General features: G+C 36.9%; 1 long non-coding RNA gene across 1 annotated transcript in view; it reads left to right on the top strand.

Moving 5' to 3' along the window:
- The first annotated feature begins 1,395 nt into the window (after positions 1-1,395).
- The window catches only part of LOC125258351, a 44,163-nt gene continuing 21,565 nt past the window's right edge, over positions 1,396-23,993 (top strand). The window contains exons 1-3 of the long non-coding RNA XR_007182594.1: positions 1,396-1,930; positions 9,082-9,209; positions 9,843-9,931. This is a non-coding gene — a long non-coding RNA (uncharacterized LOC125258351). The remainder of the gene's footprint in view (positions 1,931-9,081; positions 9,210-9,842; positions 9,932-23,993) is intronic.

The following is a 23,993-nucleotide window of genomic DNA, read 5'->3' as shown; positions in this document are numbered from 1 at the left end:
TGGAGGGATGGATGATGGATGGATGGATAAATGAATGCATGGATGGATAATTGGGTGGGTGGGTTTGTGGATGGATGGATGGATGGAGGGATGGATGGAGGGATGGATGATGGATGGATGGATAAATTAATGCATGGATGGATAATTGGGTGGGTGGGTGGCTTTGTGAATGGAGGGGGTGGATGGGTGGATGGATGGATGGTCGGTCATTCTGAGAAGATATTTAAACCAAGTAGAATTTATTTTTTATTTATGTAAAATGTTACTAAGAAAATATAATGTATAATGGTTGCAAACCCCTTCTTTAATCAATAGTGTGCCAAAATATTGCAGACGGTAAAAATTAGCACTACTATTAGATCTCAAATTCTTAGTAAATTCTCCTCATTGTTTTTACGTTTTTTTTTTTTTTTACAGTCACAGAACACACACAAAATCCACTTTTCCCTTACTTCGGTGAGCTGTTTTTTTTTCTCTTGTATTTCTAAATTACTCACTTTATCCTGACCATGTATCTCTGCATATTCTTGGCAAAAGCACACAGACACATGCAAACAGCATTTCAAGCTGGAGTGAGCAACACCTGCCGCGTGCCCTTTGGAGTTCAGGCCAGCGGGACTTGATTAATCATCATACGACAGACTCTCCGTCATCATACCAGCTTTAATTATCAAAGCAATAAATATTTTTTTTTCTAGAACTGTATAGATCATCTGCACTAAGGCATCCACAACAGGTGGATATTTTTTCTCCCCTTCGGAGTCTCTCGTGTCATTGAGTCAGGGTGATATATGGCTAAAGCGGTGATTTCTCGCTTGTGAAATACTCCCTGTCTCGCATTACTTATTGTCTGTATCTGGCACCAAATAAAACAATATGAGAAATTATATCCATTATCACAGAGGTGCACAGGATGTGTGGGTTTAATAAATAGTGGCGTCTATCTGAATCGAAGACAAAAACAATGAAAGAATGGCAAGGCTTTCAGTCTAAGAATGAATGTTCACAATGTTAAATGTAGAAAGCAAATGAAGTGTTTGCTCTTACCCTCATTTTTTTAAAATCTGGATTTATTAACTTATTTTGAAAAAATAATAAACATTCAGTTTATACATACAGTGACTTAAGTACACCTCTTCTTTTACTAATTTATTTTCTGTACTATTTTATTAGTTTTTGATATTATGTTTTTATTATCAGTCAAGCATATATATATATATATATATATATATATATATATATATATATATATATATATATATATATTGCATTAAAATACCAAACAAATCTATCTCATAAAGGAGCAAGATAATAGATGTCCATTTGTCACTCTTCCTAAACATTTATACAAACAGCTTACTACAATCTAACACACTTTAGCATGGATATCAACAATCCATCCGGCACAGATACGCCACATGCCTAGATACATTAGAGATGCTCGTGGGACAGGAAAAGGGAGACGGCTCTAATAAATTCAATGGTAGACATGATGTTCATTCATCTCTCACTGCTGCTTGTTGAATAAAAGGTTCCATGAATTCAGTTTATTATCTTGCCTTGTGCCACTTGATTTCCCTGAGCAGTCGATAAATTGAGCAAGGCCACAGCAGCACCTGCATATGTCTCCAAACAATGGGTGGAAACTTGAGAGCCACCCTTTCCCCTGATTTTTCCTCTGAGCATTAAACCTGTGAAAGTGCCTTTCAGAATTCATGGGAAAAGTGGTGTGTATGAATCTCTCACTGTGCTTTCAAGCTGTATTTGTGTGCTTTCAAGCACACTGCAGTAATGCGACTTTCCCTTCAGTCTAATAAGAACACCAGCACTCAGGATGAAAAGGATTACTTTGTGTATTTACATGGCACTGCGTTCATGAGCCCGTACTTCAAGAAAACATTGACTAAGAATAGGAAAAGAAGAAGTAAGGGTGAGTAACTAGCAGTGGATTTCTGGGATATAACAAATTTTAGTAAAATTTTACTAAAAAATTTTACTTTGCGTTTGTGTAAAAAAAAAAAAATAAATAAATAAATAAATTAAAAAATAAATATATATATATATATATATATATATATATATATATATATATATATATATATATATATCCATATTTAACAAGTTATGAAGTATCTTGCTTCCACCAGACCGCCTTCCGTATTCTACTTACGAAGAAAGTGTAACTCCTCTCGCAGTTCAAAAAACTTACACTACATTCTATGCCGTCCTTATTCAACTTATGGAAAAAGCTTAACTGATGTGACGCCAGTTCCATATTTTTTTTTTTTTTTTGCAAATTCACTGTACTCTAAGTGAGGAGCTGCAAAATTCTAGCAACTAAACAAACTTTTTTTTTTCCAATTTGCAAACTTTAAAATTGCAAATTGAAAAAAAAAAAAAAAAAATCCAGATAATTTACTCACCCCCCATGTCATCCAAGATGTTTATTTCTTTCTTTCTTCAGTCAAAAAGAAATTAAGGTTTTTGAGGAAAACATTCCAGGATTTTCTCCATATAGTGGACTTCACTGGGGTTCAACGGGTTGAAGGTCCAAATGTCAGTTTCAGTGCAGCTTCAAAGAACTCTACATGATCCCAGACGAGGAATAAGGGTCTTATCTAGAGAAATAATTGGTCATTTTCAAAAAAAATAAAAATTGTATACTTTTTAACCACAAATGCTCATTTTGCACTGCTCTGCGATGCCCCATGCATTACGTAATCACACTGGAAAGGTCACACGTGACGTAGGCGGAAGTACTGCGGTAGGGCGAAAAACATCTCATTTTCTCCTCCAACTTCAAAATCGTCCAACATTGTTGTTTTACCACATCGCACAGCTAGTGCAAGATGAACATTTGTGGTTAAAAAGTATATATATATATATATATATATATATATATAAATGGTTTCGCTAGATAAGACTCTTATTCCTCATCTGGGATTGTGTAGAGCCCTTTCAAGCTGCACTGAAACTGACATTTGAACCTTCAACCCATTGGTAACTGTTGAAGTCCACTATATGGAGAAAAATCCTGTAAAGTTTTCCTCAAAAACCATAATTTCTTTTTGACTGAAGAAAGACATTTGGATGACATGGGCGTGAGCAAATTATCAGGAAATTTTAATTCTGAAGTGAACTAATCCTTTAAAAATAAAAGTTTCAAAAGTGTGTTGTCAGGTACTTGAGGAAACTTGAACAAATTGTTCTTTTAAGCCAGTAACCGGTTAACAGAATCAAACTAAATCAAGCTTTAGTTCTGAGTTGATGACCCAAGACACACATCTGAAGCAGCACGAATGCTCCTTAAGCAGCATCTAATAAGGCAATGAACATGTCCAGATGAGTCATTGAACCAAAGAATCGTTTCAAAATGAACGCATCAAAATGAACCAAATGAGCCAGTTCTAACTGTTTTCAGAGGGGGGGAAATTTGACAAGTGGAACTGGTTCATTCGGTACTTTTTGAGGCTGACATGGGCGAAAAACTGACTTTCAACTCTGCCTATAGGTTTGATTCATTCATTTCTGGATATGCTCATTGGCTGTACACATCTGAACATGTTCATTGGCTCATTCATGCTGTGCAAGGAGAGTGTGTGCTACTTCAGATGTGCATCTTGGGTCATCAACCCAGAACCGATTCAGTTAACCAGTTCGAAAGAACGATTTGTTCAAGAACCGAACATCACTAATGAAAATCAAAAACAATCTCAATTAAAACTGAAACATAAACAAGACTTGTCAAGGAACTGACAAAAACATTTTCCCCTCTTAGTGTGAAGAACATTTTAAAAATCTAAAAAGAATCATTTGTACAGTATATATATACACGTATATACATGTGTATATATCATCCCCAAAAACTTTGTAGTATATAATAATAATTAGTAAACAAAAAAGTAAAATAAATATTAAAGCTATTAAGAAATAAAACCTTCACTGCAAAGAGTTGTAGAAGTCAAACTTTAAACCAGATGTGTTTGAACTTTTCCGTTGGATTGACTCTTGTTAAGATGCGTTTTGTTTTCTTGGGTTTAACTTTTTTAAAATATTGTTTCCCAGTGTTCTTCTGGAAACGGTATGCAAATGATATTGGCAAATATAAGCTGTAAACTAATGGTTGGTTACCCTCTAATAAAGACAATTTTACTTTCAGGGAAGCAAATCAAATTGCATTTGACATAGGCTTTAGACAAAGCTTGCTCAATAAATTCCTGCGAGAAAAACCTCGTCAACGTTTCCCGGCGATTGTCACGGAAGGACAGAGAGGTGAAAGACTTTCAACATGAATGACGCTTCCACTCCGTCCAAACCGACCCAGTCATGAACCTCTCCCTATCTCAGCCCTGCAGACATCCCTTAAAATAGCCAACGTTTGAAATCCCTCTGCAAGATTTCCTCTGTAATGTGAGAAAAGCTGACTTTTCCTCAGCACTGCTAATAAACTCACCAAACCTCTGCCTTTCATGCTGCCATTTAGAATGCAGGAAGTGTTACGCACTGATTACTTTTAAACATATTGCCTTTGACCTTCTGTCAACTAATTACCATAATACCCATCATGCCATGCTGAGGAGAATGAGCGTCCGTCTCTTCTTTTGTGTAATAGTAATTGCATTCTTAATTTTAGAGGTTAAGCATACTAATGGCACGCAATGATTCGCTTTCTGGGAGGTTGGTGTGGAGCAACCTGCAGAAATGACTTCCACTTTCTCAGAAACACCTCAGTAGAGTAGTTAACAGTTCAAAGATTGGCTCAGTTCAGTGACAGTTTCAGTGATCTTGTAGATTGATTCATCTTAAGTTCATTGGTGCAGCTAGTCATTTTAAATTGCTGGTAATTTTAAAAGTCTGATCCACAGTTTCCAAATCCATGACATGAATATGAAGACAATACCAGACAGAGGCGGGTGAAGTGCCCAGTTCCTTTTTACTTTCTAAATTGTTTGACAAAATATTAAGAGACAGCTTTTCATACTAGCACAAAACTGTAGTGTTTTACATCTACTGTTCATAAGTTTGGGGTTGGTAAGATTTTTTTAAAGAGGTCCTTGATTATGATTTCCCTTTTTTAACTTTAGTTAGTGTGTAATGTTGCTGTTTGAGCATAAACCACAATGCTCAAAGATCAATGCAAAGGTAGACATTTTCTTTTACAGAAATCACTTTTTAAGGACTACAACCAATAGCTGGTATCACAAACCCCAAAATTTACATAAACCCTGCCCCAAGAACACACAAAAAAGGGGTGAGGCCATGTTGGGTTGTTTTAGTAGAGTGAAGAGGAAGAGTTGTTTTAGTAGAGTGTTATTGCTATGCAGGGGGGTTGAGTTAGTTATTAGTGTGTTGAAAGTCACGGTTATGGACATTTCCCAAACATGCTTGAAGAGCTTGACCAATCACAACACACTGGTCTAGCCGACCAATCAGAGCATATTGCGCTTTTCGGAAGGAAGGGCTTCAAAGAAACAGGAACTAAACATGGGTGCATTTCCCAAGGGCATCATTAGCCAAATGTGGTCACAAGTTCCATTGAATTGTATTTGTATCGTCAGAACTTGTGACCACAGTTGGCTTCGGGAAACGCAACCTGGAGCGTTACTGACAGACTGGGAAGGCTAAATCGTGTGCATAATTTACTAATTCGTGTGCACGATTTAGCAAATCGAGGGAACGAAATAGTAAATTGTGCACGTGATTTAGCAAATCGAGGGAACGAAATCACGTGCACGATATACTATTTTGTTCCCTCGATTTGCTAAATCGTACGCACAATTTGCTATTTTGTTCCCGAAATAGTTTACTAACGAAATAGTAAATCATGCACACGATTTACAAGAATTCACAAGAATCGAGAAAGAGCTATCAATCTGTCAATCCTTTCCTTGTCCGGGCCGGGTGAGGTTTCCCGTGTTGAGTCAAATTAAGCCGCAGGCTCCACTCCTGGTGGTGCCCTTCCGTCAATTCCTTTAAGTTTCAGCTTTGCAACCATACTCCCCCCGGAACCTAAAGACTCTTGGTTTCCCGGCACGCTGCTCGGAGGGTCATGGGAATAACGCCGCCGGATCGCGGGTTGGCATAGTTTACGGTCGGAACTACGACGGTATCTGATCGTCTTCAAACCTCCGACTTTCGTTCTTGATTAATGAAAACATTCTTGGCAAATGCTTTCACTCTCGTCCATCTTGCGCCGGTCCAAGAATTTTACCTCTAGCGGCGCAATACGAATGCCCCCGGCTGTCCCTCTCAATCATGACACCAGTTTCCAGAAACCCACAAAATAGAACCGGAGTCCTATTCCATTATTCCTAGCTGCATGGGAATAATAATAATAATGGGAACGTGATTTAGCAAATAGTACATCGTGCACGCGATTTAGCAAATCAAGGGAACGAAATAGTAAATCGTGCACGCGATTTAGCAAATCGAGGGAACGAAATAGTAAATCGTGCACGCGATTTAGCAAATTGAGCGAACGAAATAGTAAATCGTGCACTCGATTTAGCAAATCGAGGGAACGAAATAGTAAATCGTGCACGCGATTTAGCAAATCGAGGGAACGAAATAGTAAATCGTGCACGCGATTTAGCAAATCGAGGGAACGAAATAGTACATCGTGCACGCGATTTAGCAAATCGAGGGAACGAAATAGTACATCGTGCACGCGATTTAGCAAATCGAGGGAACGAAATAGTACATCGTGCACGCGATTTAGCAAATCGAGGAACGAAATAGTAAATCGTGCACGCGATTTAGCAAATAGAGGGAACGAAATAGTACATCGTGCACGCGATTTAGCAAATCGAGGGAACGAAATAGTAAATCGTGCACGCGATTTAGCAAATAGAGGGAACGAAATAGTACATCGTGCACGCGATTTAGCAAATCGAGGGAACGAAATAGTAAATCGTGCGTACAATTTAGCAAATCGAGGGAATGAAATAGTAAATCGTGCACGCGATTTAGCAAATCGAGGGAACGAAATAGTACATCGTGCACGCGATTTAGCAAATCGAGGGAACGAAATAGTACATCGTGCACGCGATTTAGCAAATCGAGGGAACGAAATAGTAAATCGTGCACGCGATTTAGCAAATCGAGGGAACGAAATAGTACATCGTGCACGCGATTTAGCAAATCGAGGGAACGAAATAGTACATCGTGCACGCGATTTAGCAAATCGAGGGAACGAAATAGTACATCGTGCACGCGATTTAGCAAATCGAGGGAACGAAATAGTACATCGTGCACGCGATTTAGCAAATCGAGGGAACGAAATAGTAAATCGTGCGTACGATTTAGCAAATCGAGGGAATGAAATAGTAAATCGTGCGTACGATTTAGCAAATCGAGGGAATGAAATAGTATATCGTGCACGCGATTTAGCAAATCGAGGGAACGAAATAGTACATCGTGCACGCGATTTAGCAAATCGAGGGAACGAAATAGTACATCGTGCACGCGATTTAGCAAATCGAGGGAACGAAATAGTAAATCGTGCACGCGATTTAGCAAATCGAGGGAACGAAATAGTACATCGTGCACGCGATTTAGCAAATCGAGGGAACGAAATAGTACATCGTGCACGCGATTTAGCAAATCGAGGGAACGAAATAGTACATCGTGCACGCGATTTAGCAAATCGAGGGAACGAAATAGTAAATCGTGCACGCGATTTAGCAAATCGAGGGAACGAAATAGTAAATCGTGCACGCGATTTAGCAAATCGAGGGAACGAAATAGTACATCGTGCACGCGATTTAGCAAATCGAGGGAACGAAATAGTAAATCGTGCGTACAATTTAGCAAATCGAGGGAATGAAATAGTAAATCGTGCGTACGATTTAGCAAATCGAAGGAATGAAATAGAATATCATGCACGTGATTTAGCAAATCAAGGGAACTAAATAGTAAATTGTGCGTGCGATTTAGATGCCTGATTTAGCAAATCGAGGGAACAAAATAGTAAATTGTGCAAACAATTTCGTAAATCGAGGGAACGAAATAGTAAATCGTGCACGCGATTTAACAAATCGAGGGAACGAAATAGTAAATCGTGCACGCGATTTAACAAATCGAGGGAACGAAATAGTAAATCGTGCACGTGATTTAGCAAATCGAGGGAATGAAATAGTAAATTGTGCGTGCGATTTAGCAAATCGAGGGAACAAAATAGCAAATCGTGCGTACGATTTAGAAAATCGAGGGAACAAAATAGTATATCGTGCACGTGATTTAGCAAATCGAGGGAATGAAATAGTAAATTGCGCGTGCGATTTAGCAAATCGAGAGAACGAAATAGTAAATTGTGCGTGCGATTTAGCAAATCGAGGGAACGAAATAGTAAATTGTGCACGCGATTTAGCAAATCGAGGGAACGATATAGTAAATCGTGCACACAAATTAGCAAATTGAGGGAATGAAATAGTAAATCGTGCGCATGATTTAGCAAATCGAGGGAACGATATAGTAAATCATGCACACAAATTAGCAAATCAAGGGAATGAAATAGTAAATCGTGCGTGCGATTTAGCAAATCGAGAGAACGAAATAGTAAATTGTGCGTGCGATTTAGCAAATCGAGAGAACGAAATAGTAAATTGTGCGTGCGATTTAGCAAATCGAGGGAACGAAAGAGTAAATAGTGCGCACAATTTGTTAAATCGAGAGAACAATTTTTTTTTCCTCCATGTCATGTGCAGGACTCCATAGGGAAGAGAGGAGCTGTAACAATGTCAAATATAGGAAAAATACTGTGTTTTTTTTTTAAACTATTCTTTATGAACTAATCTATTTTAGTGGACTACGAAAAAATCTAGATTTTGTAAAAGGGCATAATAGGTCCTGTAATTTATTCATATGATGGCAACGCTGAATTTTCAGCATTAACATGATCTTTCAGATATCATTCTGATATGCTGATTTGATGCTCAAAGAAACATTATTATTATCATCAGACTCAGAGACAGGAAAAGTTCATGAACCAGTTGTAAATTATGTCAAACAGGTAAGTAATGCAGTTATTGCATGGTATGAGGATGATGGCAGATGAATAACAATGTCTTTCTTTTTTACCAGGGCAAATAGCGTGAAGAACTGGAGAATGGTGGATGATCAGAAGAGCACACGTGACGCTTGATGGAGAACACAATGAGACACGGGAGACGATCGAGAGCAACAGGAGAATATCATTTGCTGAATCGCAGGTAAGGAGTTCAAGTATAGAGTCCTTGTCCACATTGGATACCAGACTTTTGATCAATTTAATGCACTCTTTTTAAATAGAAATATTATTGTCTTTGATTAAACCTTAGTGACCTTAAACTTTTGAAAGGTAGTTTATATGGGTATGTCCTGAAGTATGTCATGCTATACTTGACCTAGAACTATTTCAATAAATTTCTTTTGTAATTATTATACTTTATTATTACACAGGTTTTATGGCTGATGTTAAAGGGTTAATTGACAGGCTACATGGATTATTTGTACTTTTAAAGAATAATTTGTCACATACTATTTAAATAAACAGCAAAAAGGCTGTTTAAAAGTCACCTAAAAACTTTCTCTCTTATAAACCAAACTCTTTTGATTTTGAAAAATTAGTTCATGTAATTTCAGCTACTCATATGTTACGTCTAAATGAATCATATAAAACATAATGGTGCTCCTGACCAGCCACTAATCTTCTATAACCTTGTGAAGGTTAGACATTTTCAGATAACACGATTTTTTTTTTATTTTTTTTTTGGTGGGGGTGGGGGGCAGGGATAACAAGACAAGAGATAAGAAATATACATTTTATAATCAAATATTGATTTTTTTTTTCATCCCCTATTTAGGTGGCATGCCATCAGAGTGACATTGAAAACTGCTGGGAGCTCACATTTCTCCGCAAGAGGTCACTGGGATAATTCTCCATCCTCTTGAGGTTGGCTTTTGTCATGTTTTATCAGTGCTGACTGTGTTCGATTCAAATTAAAGGTTAAATAATAATGATCATAGTTCATTGTCACTGAGAGCAAAGCGTGATTGTAGGATATCAATTAATGCTTTGCTAGTTTACAACCGTTCCCAAAACAAACAAACAAACACACAAACAGAAAATGTTTAAATGGTCACACAGGCAAATTGAGGACACTGATAAACTCTCTTAGCTGGTTATTTTGTTCCCTTTTCCGTCATTTATTTTTATAATGTACGCCTGTGTGCACATGTTCCACTCTGAAGACAGTAATCTAAGTTCTTGGTAAACTCCTACACTGTCATTATGAAGTAAAGCACTGTAATCACCCACTAAGACAGCCTTTAATTACCCATCTACCCCTATTTTACATGCTGTACCTCATTCCTGATGTACAAGAGCTGTTTTGAGTCCATACTGGACATATAAAAACTAAAACTCTTCTTCGTTACATATACAGACTGGAATACTGTCTTATCTTTAGGAATGGATGGTCAGAATCGAAAAAGGAAATGATCCAAACTCTTCTCACTCATTAAACACCACCATGCAGCCTTTTTTTGCAAGCGTGACTCATTGGAAAAACGGGCCTGTGGCAACATTTCGCGACACTTTTACAGTGAAATCTCCAGTGAGTGACACTGAAAGCGGTTTCAGTTTTATTTGAAAGCATGGAAGCTTAATTCCCCATGGAGTAAAAAGATAAAAAGGGTAATTTACATTTTTGAGAAATAAGGTCAGAATTTCGAGATTTATAGACTCTTTTTCTTGCAATTCTTACTTTATATCTCACAATTCTGACCCTTTTTTTTAGGTCTGAGTTTATATCAATTGTAAATTTATATCTGACTTTTTTTCTCAGAATTATGAGATAGAAACTTGCAATTGTGAGTTATAAAGTCAGATTGGTGAGAGTTGCAATGACCTATTTTATGTTTTATTCTGTGAGGGGAAACAAGCTTCCATACAAAAGAGATGAACGTGAATGTGGCGATGTTTTATTGTGTTGGATGTTGTACGCATCACAGGAGTTCAGAAATGAAATATTGGTAAGTGACACTAAAAGGTTAATCACGTTAATGAACCACCTACACAATGTTAACAAAGGCAAATGTGAGATAAAAACACATTTGCCATGTCATTTTAGGTTGCTTTGCGAAGTCTTGAGCTCTTTTATTGTAATTTTTGTCTCACGGGACCCTCCAAATCGCAAATCCAATGCTGTACCAGGTGAGCTACGAAGTGTACCAAGAGGTGGTTATGTGATGCAAATGTCAAAATATATTAGTCCACAAATCACGTACTATGGTAAAAGTATTTTAAGGTCATAACACAGTATTGTGCAAGGAACCTTGTGAAAATTAGTATTTATTAATCGATAATCTGCCCCTGTAATCATAATTTGTGTGAAAAGGAATACGTTGTTGGTGTTTTACTGCCACTAGTGTTCATATCAGCTGGAAACTGCAGTGAGTTGTGTGTATTGGGTATGTTTTTGAAAAAATGTAGGTAGAGGCATGTAGAGCCTATATTTGCCTTTTGTTATTAGTACATTTAGATTTAGATTTTTTTAAAGTCAACATGAAGCAAATTTGAACCAATTGCTTTGTTAATCATGAATTGAGAAATCAAATTTTCCTTGATTGATTGAAGCCACACATACTGATTGATTGATTGATTGATTGATTGATTGATTGATTGATTGATTGATTGATTGATTGATTGATTGATTGATTGATTGATTGATTGATTGATTGATTGATTGATTGATTGATTGATTGATTGATTGATTGATTGATTGATTGATTGGGGGAGGGTTCACGTATCAGAGCAGCAAAAACATACTTTAAGTAAGATATACACAGAAAATACACAATGAAAATTACACCAAATCCTGATCACATTTGATTAAACAGTCTCATGGCAGATGGAAGAAAAGACCTTCTTTATCTCTCTTTTGAACAACGTGGGTAAATAAGTCTCTTGCTAAATGAGCTACACATAGCTTGCACTGTATCATGGAGGGGGTGAGATTTATACTTTATAATAGAAGACAGCTTCCCTACTATCCTTTCTTGCCCAGTTTCATCAACAGAGGGCAGAGAGCACCCCATAACTGAGCTGGCCAGTTTGTTAAGTCTGTTTGTGTCCCTTTCAGAAATCCCCCCACCCCAACATATCACAGCATAGAAAATTACAGAATGTAAACTAACAATACCCGGCACACCCCCAAAAGATCTCAATCGTCTGAATGACTCTGAACATTTTTATATAAGAGGTCATTTTACTATAAAAATACTATAAAAAATTCTGACCTCAAAGCTTCTTCGTTAATCCAAAAACAGCTTTTTAACAGCTCCCAAAATGACTTGTGTCGGATTTTGTCTCAGTATGGCATCATAGTGTGATGAAAGATCGCCTCTGGAGAAGATCAATGCCTACTTCTACATCATTGCCCCTTTAGCCCCACCCAACAGTTTGCGCATGTCATGTAGTAGTAAAATACAAGAGAGACACAAGCACAGGATTACTCCAGCATTAAAACAATAGAGATTATAAGACATTTTGCAGTGCCAAGTTGTGGAAAAACGCAGTCTTTGCATTGTCTTTCTTATGATTCTAACATTAAGAAAGTGAGGATTAACTTTATTTTTAACAAAGTTGTAGATCGCATCAGTTAGACACGGTCCGTGTTCGCTTCATACTGCCAATTCGTTTTTAAATAAGACACTATTCGACGCAGACTTTTCAGAGGGACTTAAAATTATAGATGATGCAGTGGCGACTATATTGGATCCGACAGTAATGTCGCAACACAAAAGTGTGAGTAAAAGTGTTTTTACCATGTGTCATTATTGCTTTGTCTGTTACATATTTGATATGTACTCAATTTATTTTCACGGTACTGAAAAAGATGAATAATGAATAGTTAATGAAATAATGAAAAGTTATCCTGTCAGCAATAACTGTGGTAACTCCAAGTACCATGTATCTGAACAAGATGTCCAGCAACAAAATAGGCCCACAACATTAAAGATCCAACAGTATATTTAACCGTGGGCATGGGGTACTTTTTATCCCTGTGTGCACCAAACCCATCTGGTGGGTTTGCTGCCAAAAAGCTCTTGTTTTAGTTTCATCTGACCATAGAAGCTGGTCCCGTTTGAAGTTCCAGTCTTGACTAACAACTGAATATGCTGGAGATTGATTCTGGATGAGAGCAGAGGATTTTTCTTGAAACCCTCCTGAACAACTTGTGGGGATGTAGGTGCTGTTTGATCTTTTTTTTAGGCTTTCTGAGACTCAAGACTCAACTAATCTCTGCAATTGTTCAGCTGTGATCATTGGAGAGTCTTTGGCCACTCAAACTCTCCTCCTCGCCATGCGATTTAGACACACGTCCTCTTCCAGGCAGATTTGAAACATCTTTAGTTGATTGGAACTTCTTAATTATTGCCCTGATGGAGGAAATGAGGATTTCAATTTGTTAGCTTTTTTCTTATAGCCATTTTCTATATTGTGAAGCTCAACAATCTTTTGCTGCACATCAGAACTATATTCTTTGGTTTTTCTCATTGTGATGAATGATTAAGGGAATTTGGGCTTTGTGTTTACACATATTTGTACTCCTGTGGAACAAGAAGTCATGGCTGGACAATTGTCATGCTCCTAGTCACCCTGGTGTGCTTAAAAAAAAAAAAAAAAAAATGTAAATATGAATGGGAATATACTTCAGAGATATTTTACTCATAAGAATTTCTAGGGGTGCCAATCATTATGGACAACATGTATTGGAGAAAAACATTTATTTCATAATGTGAGTCCCCCCACCCCCCAATGAAAGGTTAGAATTTTATGAATTTTTTGAATGAAAGATCAAAAGGATTAACAATGCAGATTTATTTTCACAGCCGCCTTTTCTTCCGATGCTTGAATCAAAATGGTGTTTTTTTTCATGAGAGGGTCAAAAACAGTTTAAAAAATAGCCTATTACTTCTATTTTTTATCATTTTTAACGTAAAAACATTATAAAAAGAACATTATAAAAGTTTTAAAAAATGCAGTTCATGGCCCCTTTAATACACAATTGCAGATGATGTTTCATGTTGACTTTACCGGTGTATAAATACTGCAAAGATTTTTCAGGTCAACTGTATTTGTAACCTGTAATTGTAGCATATAATGGAATTTCTACATAGTTTCGTACCTGTGAAATGTCATGTCACTCTAGATTCACGTGGCTCTGCTGCTGGTGTAACATTATACGGTTCTATTTTTGGTGTCTTATGAAATAAGATTTAAATATAAAAGTGTTGATCAACCTATCTCGAGGTGGAATCTAGTTTGAACTGTTAATGTCCTTTTCAGGATGTAAAATCTGATGGAAGATGAAGGTGGGAGATTGTAAAAAGGTTGATATGGTTTTAGGGATGGCGGGGAGTCGTCCGGAAATAGCTGAAGGCTGGAAGCCTGTGTTGATACATTATCTGATAAAGAGCAAAGATGCCGTCTGTTCTAGAGGTGCCATTATCTACAAAGAAGAAAAGAGGAGAGGGAGAGAGAGAGAGAGAGAGACAGAGTGAGAGATGACAGCATGATTGTATCACCGCATTGGTCTACTGATGGACAGTCTCTCCTCAGCCTCTTTATGACGACATTCAACGTTTACCACAACTAACATCGCAAATCCCATCTCTGCCAGTCTGCTGAAGAAAATCTTAACTACATTTCTCAAGTTTACTTTCCAGTTACTCACTGAAAAAATAAAACATTTTGTATTGTAATAATCTGTCTTAAATTTAATTATATATATATATATATATATATATATATATATATATATATATATATATATATATATATATATAAATATTATTGTGGTATTCAATAGATAATAGAAGGATCTTAGTAAACATCTAAAACTTGCAATCTAAAATTCTAAATCTAAACATTCTAAATCTATTCTAAATCTAAACAATCTAAACATCTAAAATTTGCAATAAGCTTAATTTTATATATATATATATATATATATATATATATATATATTTTTTTTTTTTTTTTTTTTTTTTTTTTTTTTTTTAAACAGAAGCCTAACAACCTACAGAGGACTGAATTCAAAGACATCCCGAAAATCAAAGTGAAAAAATGATGCAGCAGGCTAGTTCATTTTGCTGAAATTTCATTGCAGCAACTCAAAATGGTACTCAGCAGTTTGTATGGCCCCCATGTGCTTGTATGCATGCCTGAAAACATCCCGGATCTGGAATGTCCCAGAGATGTTCTATTGGATTTAGGTCAGGCGAGCGTGGGGGCCATTCAATGGTATCAATTCCTTCATTCTCCACGAACTGCCTGCATACTCTCACCACATGAGGTCTGGGCATTGCTGTGCACCAGGAGGAACTCAGGACCCACTGCACCAGTGTAGGGTCTGACAAGTGGAGTCCAAGGATTTCATCCCAATACCTAATGGCAGTCAGGGTGCCATTGTCTAGCCTGTAGAGGTCTGTGCATCCCTCCATGGATATGCCTTCCCAGACCATCATTGACCCACCACCAAACTGGTCATGCTGAACGATGTTACATATGCAGCATAACATTCTCCACGGCTTCTCCAGACCCTTTCACATCTGTCACATGTGCTTAGGATGAACCTGCTTCTCATCTGTGAAAAGCACAGGGCTCCAGTGGACGGGACCTGCCCATTCTGGTGTTCAATGGCAAATGCCAATCGAGCACCATGACGTTCGGGCCCTCAGGCCACCCTCATGAAGTCTGTTTCTGATTGTTTGGTCAGTGACATTCACACCAGTGGCCTGCTGGAGGTCATTTTGTAGGGCTCTGGCAGTGCTCAACCTGTTCCTCCTTGCACAAAGGAGCAGACACCGGTCCTGCTGATGGGTTAAGGACCTTCTATGGCCCTGTCCAGCTCTCCTAGAGTAACTGCCTGTCTCCTGGAATCTCCTCCATGCTCTTGAGTCTGTTCTGGGAGACACAACAAACCTTCTTGGCATTGGCACGTATTGATATGCCATCCTGGAGGAGTTCGACTGCCTGTGCAACCTCTGTAGGGTCCAGGTATCGTCTCATGCTTACCAGTAGTGACACTGACCTCTAGCCAAGAAAAAATGTCAGTGGCCTCCACCTGTAAAACCATTCCAGTTTGGGGGGTCGTCTTATTGTTGCCCATCTAGTGCAAATGTTATTAATTTCATTAACACCAAAGCAGCTGAAACTGATTAACAACCCTCCTCTGCTACTGAACTGACCAGATCAATACCCCAGGAGTTTAACTGACTTTGATGCTATTCTCTGAATAAAAATTTTTTTTTTAATTTTTTTTTTTTTTTGAGCAGTGTATATTCATATCTTATGCCCTGATATTTTTACAAGAAAATCAGAAAAATACTTAAGAAAATGTCTTCAGTCTTGTAGCCTAATTTCAGAGCATGCTTTTAAAACTGGAGCTGCTGAAAGAAACTTTGCAACATTTCTCCCCCTCACCTCCACCTGTTCTCGCCTGAAATAAAATAAAATAAGTAAAAAATAAATAAAATAATAATCTCCACAGCCGCAGCAGGAGGTGGAGATTGATTTACCTGAGTGTGGCAGGTCTTTGGTTATCTGTACCCTGTTCAACCAGGCCTGCGACGTTCCCAGCGTCAGGATGGGAAAAGTGGGGCAGTGAAGGTTCAGTAATGGAACAGGAAGTCTTATCTTCCCCAGCGAGCTCCATCACGCTCCACCTGCCAGGGATTAGATACCACACCTCTCCGGGTACAAGAAATTATGCATACGACAGAATGCTGAACTGGTTTTGCACCTTCATTGTTTCTAGGTACATAAACCAATGGCTGACCTACAAACAGATTATAGTGATTTTTTGTTTTCTAATTGACCATTACATGGCATGTGTTTTTCAGTGATATATAAACATCTTTTAAACAAGAACATCTTTAAAATCCCCCTGCAGTCAGTAATTTTATCCCTTAAAACTCATCTTTGATCATCAAAATGACATATTCAAACTTTTTCCCCCTGTGAAAATAATTTCATCGTGCCTTAAAATAGCATGAATGCACACCCTTGACTCATTTAGTATACGTGGATTTATGAATATGCAAATTAGGTCCACTCCTCCACTGAATCACGGCTCTGACGACCTAATCCACTCAGTCAGCTGTAGTAAAAGTGATACAATAGCAAATGGAAATATTGGTTTAATTCAGCCATATATGTTTGAACCAGAAACTGATTCAAAAGAAGAAGAGAGTGAATTATACAGGCTCATCTACAAGGTGATGTTTCAGAATGGTAATACATTTTATGTATGGCTTACTACAACGTTGGACACATAACGGTAATTAATATGATTAGCATTTTGCTTGACTATGTTATCAAACAGCTAATAATGTGTTGCTAATGTCACACAAACCATGTTCCTGTTCATCATCTCAGAGTCAGACAGCTGTCTGACTCTGAAATGATGAACGGGAACATGGTTTGTGTGACATTAGCAACACATTATTAGCTGTTTGATAACATGATAGCAAAATGCTAAGTATTAGATTACCGTTATGTGTCCGACGTTGTAGTAAGCCATACATAAAATATATTACCATACTGAAACATCACCTTGTAGATGAGCCTGTATAATTCACTCTCTTCTTCTTATGAATCAGTTTCTAGTTCAAACATGGTCCCAATTATTCCTGTCCCTTCTTAAAGGTGTTCTTGTTCTCACTGTGGAAAAGCCCCGCCCGCATGTTGATGGGATTTGTTACTTGTTTGTGACTGCAGGAAACAGTTTCACGTTTTTGAGACCGTCTTTGGTACACTGACTGTAGTTTTAAGGAGAAAATACTCAGCAATAGTGTTGAGTGATGAATTTGCACATGGTTTGTCTTGAACAACATAGACATATATGCAACATTAAAAACTTGTTATCAGAAAGAGACCTTAAGACTTTTGACTTTAACAATTAAAACACTTTATAAAAGTCTTGAGTGATATAAAATAATCATAAGAAATGCTTGATTGAAGACATTTTTTTTAAAAAAAATACAAAAAAAAATACCAACTTAAAGAAATATTATCTCGTTTCATTTGTTTCATTTTAGTGATCAACTAATTTTAGCTATTTTATAAAAATATTATGTCTGAAAATATGTTTTTAATATACACATCAAAATCCCCAGATTTAAATCAACTCTGCTCAGATTACATATGTCCCTCTCTATATAGTGTTAAAGTAACACTGAAGCAGAGTTAGTTAATGAGATAATTAAGTGATTAAGTTATGATTGAGCATTAGTGATGAACACCTGCTGTTAACAAGCATAATCACCATAACTACAAAGGACATCTAGCCACAGCCTTAGATGAAATCATCTGAAGATAAAAGACATTAAATCTCTCAAGATCTAATTAAACAACTCCACAAACAGCATATTATCTCATTAACTTTAACTCTGCTTCAGTGTTATTTTAACTCTATGTAGAGAGGGACCATATGTTCTCTGAGCAGAGTTGATTTAACTCTGGGGATTTTGCTGTGTATAAATATACATATACATATAAATATAATGTGGGAAGCACTGATATATATATATATATATATATATATATATATATATATATATATATATATATATATATATATATATATATATATATATATATATATCAGTGCTTCCCAACACATAGACTTTACTTGGGCGGCCGTTATTATACATGGGCGGCCTCGCCCAAGTATATTTGGAGACACATTTTTGCTTTTATTATTGTTTATCCTCTTATACTTTTATATCCGCGCAAGATAATGAAACCATCCGCGATCGATTAACTAGTCGTTTTGTACCTGGTCGTTATGTGTGCATCAGAACAGTTTACTCCCGCTGACATTCCCACAGGCGCTGCATTTTGCAAAATCACAAGGCGGCACTGTTGCGTGTTCTACAAGCCCGCGCAACAGTGCTTCAGTCTGCTTCAAAGTGATTCTCAATCAATGAAAAGCGCAGATTTATGCCAAGCGATTGCTAATGAACTCAAGTTGATGAATTATTACAAAGTCTACATTATGGCCTTTATATAAAATGTTTTAGACGATTGTAAGAATCTGAAGGATCAGCCTGCAATAGGTACAGACATTTCAAAATAAGAGTACCTGTGTATTTCGGGCTTGTTTATAATTAAAAGTCACACGCTAAGTTTTTTCTTTTGGGCATTATTGGTATTTTGGTTAAACAATAAATTGTATTTAATTTGATTTCCATTTAATTCATAGTAAATTATTGTAGTCTCTCCCACAGGAAGAAAAGACTAAGAACATTATTTGACACATATATTATTCATTTTATGAATTTTACTAGTAAAATTTGTGTCCCATTCACTGAGAGAGACACTATATGACAGCAAGGAGAACATAGGAAAAGGTGAACCATTTAAATGCTGTAATTTTGCATAATTTACAATGCATAATATTAGTATGTAATTAAATGTAATATGCTATGTTATTAAAATTAATTTCAATAAATAAAAATACTGTTAAAAATCACACATTATTTGTTTGTCACATGTAGTAGACCATTTTTGTGCCATGGGTAATAGGAGGATTTTTCGCCCGGCTACTACCGCAAGTATATTATATCTGTATATATATATATATATATATATATATATATATATATATATATATATACACGTTATAAACATTGAACCATAGTGTATATAAACCAAGTGGCAACCTTCCTGTCTCTCTTGAATCCAACACGGAAGTGACTTAAACTGCAATTCATCGACTGGCCGCTAGAGACAGGCTCCAAAAGGAAGTTCATCCCTTAGACTCCCCATGTTAAAATGCCCAACTTTACAGCAGAAAAAAAAAAGTTTACAGCCTGGTACAAAAAGTGGTTTTGGTTTATATAGCTAATTTTGCCCTTCATGACAACTGTGAGGGAGGTGAATTTTATATAGCTTATCCGTTTAAGTTATATTAAGCCTTAAAGTTCTGCATAATTAAGGGCGTGGCCAACTGAGTGACAGGATGGATTGCTGCTGCTGTCACTACTAGCCGTTTTTCTGCTGTCTGTTAGCTACATCCATGTCCCGCCTCTTTGCCCATTTTGGGTTATCAGGGAGTGACATGCGGTGACGCTGCCAAGATGGCAACGACTGGCTCCGCCCACTTTGGGCTTCAAATACAGTCTACTTTTATACAGTCTATCTATCTATCTATCTATCTATCTATCTATCTATATATATATATATATATATATATATATATATATATATATATATATATATATATATATATATAATCATTTTATTAGCTAAATGTGTATGTGTAATGTGTAAATATGCCTGTTCCAAAAATATCAAGTGCATTATTCCATTGTCAATTTTTTAAAAGTATAAATCTCTTCTAATTTTCATTCACATCCCCCACCTCTCCACATCCACCCATTAGAATATTGGCTTGAAAGGCTTCCGACTTCTCTTCAGGCATCACAGACCCACAAATGTCCCTGCAGGTAAAGCATGACTCTGTGTACATGCAGGTCTTCCTCTGGAGAGCATTAGCTCCTCAGATCACTGACTCCCACTTGACCTGGATAGAGCTGCCCTACTTTAAATGAGCTCCGAGCCTGTCGGGCCCAGAGCAATGAAGATTTAAAGCTCGCATTTATTTACCTCTTTGAATACTGTTGCTCTATCCAAAAGACTTTGTTTTACTCAATGATTATATCGTTGATGCTTTTACTATGGAAATGTCAAATGTTATTTGTATACTCGAGATTATTATGATATTGCTAACACCAGGATCTCAGTTGCAGTCACACTTTAAAGTTAGTCTGAATCTTATTTAATTTGACAGTTGTGTGCTCAGCGTTTATATGTCATCTTGCCGATGGGATAATGCTAATCTAGCCGCATATAAAAAATAGTGTGTGCTCCCCTGTGAATACATTGTGCCCAGTGTTGGACAGTAAAATATGGCTGTGCTAATAACATTTAAGTGTCTGGCTACCAGTCCCTCTCTTATAATAACTATTATCAGAGCTAAAGCCAGCAATCGGAGATGATCATATTCTCTTTAGGAAAAATAGCCACATCTGTGTAATAGTGCATGGATGAAGCAATTGTCCAGTGCCAATCTGAGAATACAATAGAGCGCTGCTAAAATGATACGATGGACTCTCTATTATAAAAATAACTATTGATTTTGCAACACCAATAACTTTCGATTTTTTTCCCTGCATGCTTCCTTCTTTCAGCACATTAAACATGGATTGATGTCCTTCAGCTTTTACAGACTTTGGCTTTCATATTTACTTAGATGTAGGATTAATAAATGTAATTACAATGGAGATGGATGAATGCGATCACCTCTTGACAACTGAATTATAGTCAGTCCAACTGCCTGCTAATATTATGGCTGTCAGTTATTCCATGTGTCCACTGATTTAAGACTGATCTCTGATAGAAGGATAAGCCTTATGATTGTTTACATTTATGCATTTGGTAGATATTTTATCCAAAGCCACTTCTAGACATTCTACTAACTATAAGTATTTTTGCAACTACATAGCAGCTAACTATCATTAGAATATTATTAGACTGTCTGCTTAATATAACACTTTATTTTGATGATCCCCAACAGACATTCTACTGACTATACAGTAAGTAACTTTGCAACTACATGTCAATAATGTATAAAGTAGACCATTAAAATTGTCAAGATCCGCGTCATGTTCGGTAGCGGCAGCTATTAAAGTCACAGCAGCCTAATAAACCAGTTGCTGTGATGTCTGTCATTAATGTTAATCAAAGAACAAAGATAACAGAGTGTATGTAGCTTTAATAAGGATTAATCTGTATTTAATTTTTAATTTATGCAGTGAAGACTGTAAAGTGTTTGATAACTTTATTCAATTTCTGTATATTTCCCACCCAAGTTCACATAAGGTGCAATATGTAAGAATTTTGCAGTAAAATATCTAAAAACCATTAGGCCAGTGTTATATATTTTGTTCACTTGAGTACTTACAATATCCCAAATGTTTGCAACTGTTTGTAAATCGTGAGAACATTGCAATTTTAAGTTTTAACCAAGGCTCCGGGACGTGTGAGGAGTCGCCTGTCAATTGCGTCATACCCGCGTTACCCTCGGTTTCCGGTTTTATTTTGTAGTAACCATGGAAACACCAAAGACGCTTTAATATTTGCATGCTTTAATAGACAAGGGAACAACTGTTTTCATGTATTTATAGATAGAAAACTAATTTTTGTTATATAGCTCAACACGTTTAGTCTTATTGCTTAAATCGAATTTTCTTGATTTTTTGCGAGTACCATGCTTTACCATGCCTCAGAGAAAAACACTATTTTGTCAAGTAGCTAACATAGCATAATCAGATGCAGCTTTATTTTTAGTAACAGTAATACAGCATTTTTTCTAGGGCTGGGCGATATATCGCATGCGATTCTCACGCGCATTTCGTCAGTAAAGCCGGTTCCCTGATTACCGCTAAATCGCCATCACCTGCTTTCAAACGGAGCGCCATTTAACAGACAGAGCCGTAGTTCACTGATAAGCCACGCAATATCACGTTCATATCGCAGATGAATCGCCTTCGATAATGAACGCGATATTTGCGTGGGTTATCAGTGAACTACGGCTCTGTCTGTTAAATGGCGCTTCATTTGAAAGCAGGTGATGGCGATTTAGCGGTAATCAGGGAACCGGCTTTACTGACGAAATGCGCGTGAGAATCGCATGCGATATATCGCCCAGCCCTAATTTTTTCCATCATACAATACATTTTAAAATGAATTGCATGCCATTTATCAACACAAGCCATCCAGCAATTAATATGATATTGTAAAATCGATCTATCTTACTGCAGTGTGTAACAGTGTCTCACAGCAGCCGCTGAGCGAACGCACAGAGTAACGTTATAACATCATTTTCAACACACTCAAATGTATCTAATATGATAAACACAGCTGTGTTACCTAATACTCATGACCGGAAAAGCAGACTGCAGCAACTGCGGCATTATGGCGTTATTTTACTGTCAATTGTCGAGAGCACATTATTGTGACGCGAGAGCATATCAATGTAATGCGCGAGCGCAAATCTGTCCGCTCCCGCGCGGATTTCCTCTGCTCTCGCGCAAATCTGTCCGCTCGCGCGCGGATTTCCTTTGCTCTCGCGCAAATCTGGACGCGCGCGCTCAAATATACAGTGCTCTCTTATGAACTGCCTCTCCTCTCGCTCAGATATTGCGTGTGCACGCTCAAACTGTTTCCTGCGTGCTCAAACGTGTCCTGCGCGCTCAAACTGCACATGTGCTCACGAATCTCTCCGTGCTCTTGCAGAAATTAATTTGCTTTTGGATTAAATGCTGTCAAAAGTTATAAAACCAATCAGAAGAGACGACTGATCCATGAAAATGCTACATGGAATCTTATTGGCTGAGAGTGAACTGTGCCTGGAATTCTTTCGACAAAAATATATATTTTATTTCTTTACAATTTAATAATATTTTTAAATGTAACCTAGTCTAACTGCATCACATTACAGGTCAAACCCCTATTTATCTAAACAAACAAACAAAAAATGTTTCTTAAAGTTATTGTGGTCATACGTTTTGTGTTGAAATTAAAAAAAAAAAAAAAATAGGTAACATTTTACAATATGGTTTTTATTTGTTAACATTAGTTAATGTATTATCTAACATGAACTAACAATGTGCAATACATTACTGTAATTATTAATCTTTGTTAACGTTAAAAATACAGCTGTTTGTTGGTTGTTTACTTCACAGTGCATTTAATAATGTTAACAAATACAACATTTGATTTTAATAACGTATTAGTAAATGTTGAAATTAACATTAACAAATATTAATAAATACTGAAGAAGAGCAATTCATTATTAGTTAATGTTAACTAATGCAGTTAAATAATGTTAACGCAACCTTATTGTAAAGTATTACCAACAAACATCTTCTGATTTAAG

This window comes from Megalobrama amblycephala, linkage group LG22, assembly GCF_018812025.1.
Source record: "Megalobrama amblycephala isolate DHTTF-2021 linkage group LG22, ASM1881202v1, whole genome shotgun sequence".
Classification (NCBI taxonomy): domain Eukaryota; kingdom Metazoa; phylum Chordata; class Actinopteri; order Cypriniformes; family Xenocyprididae; genus Megalobrama; species Megalobrama amblycephala.
The sequence above is the reverse complement of the archived record's forward strand: the minus strand, read 5'-3'. Positions and strand labels throughout refer to the sequence as shown.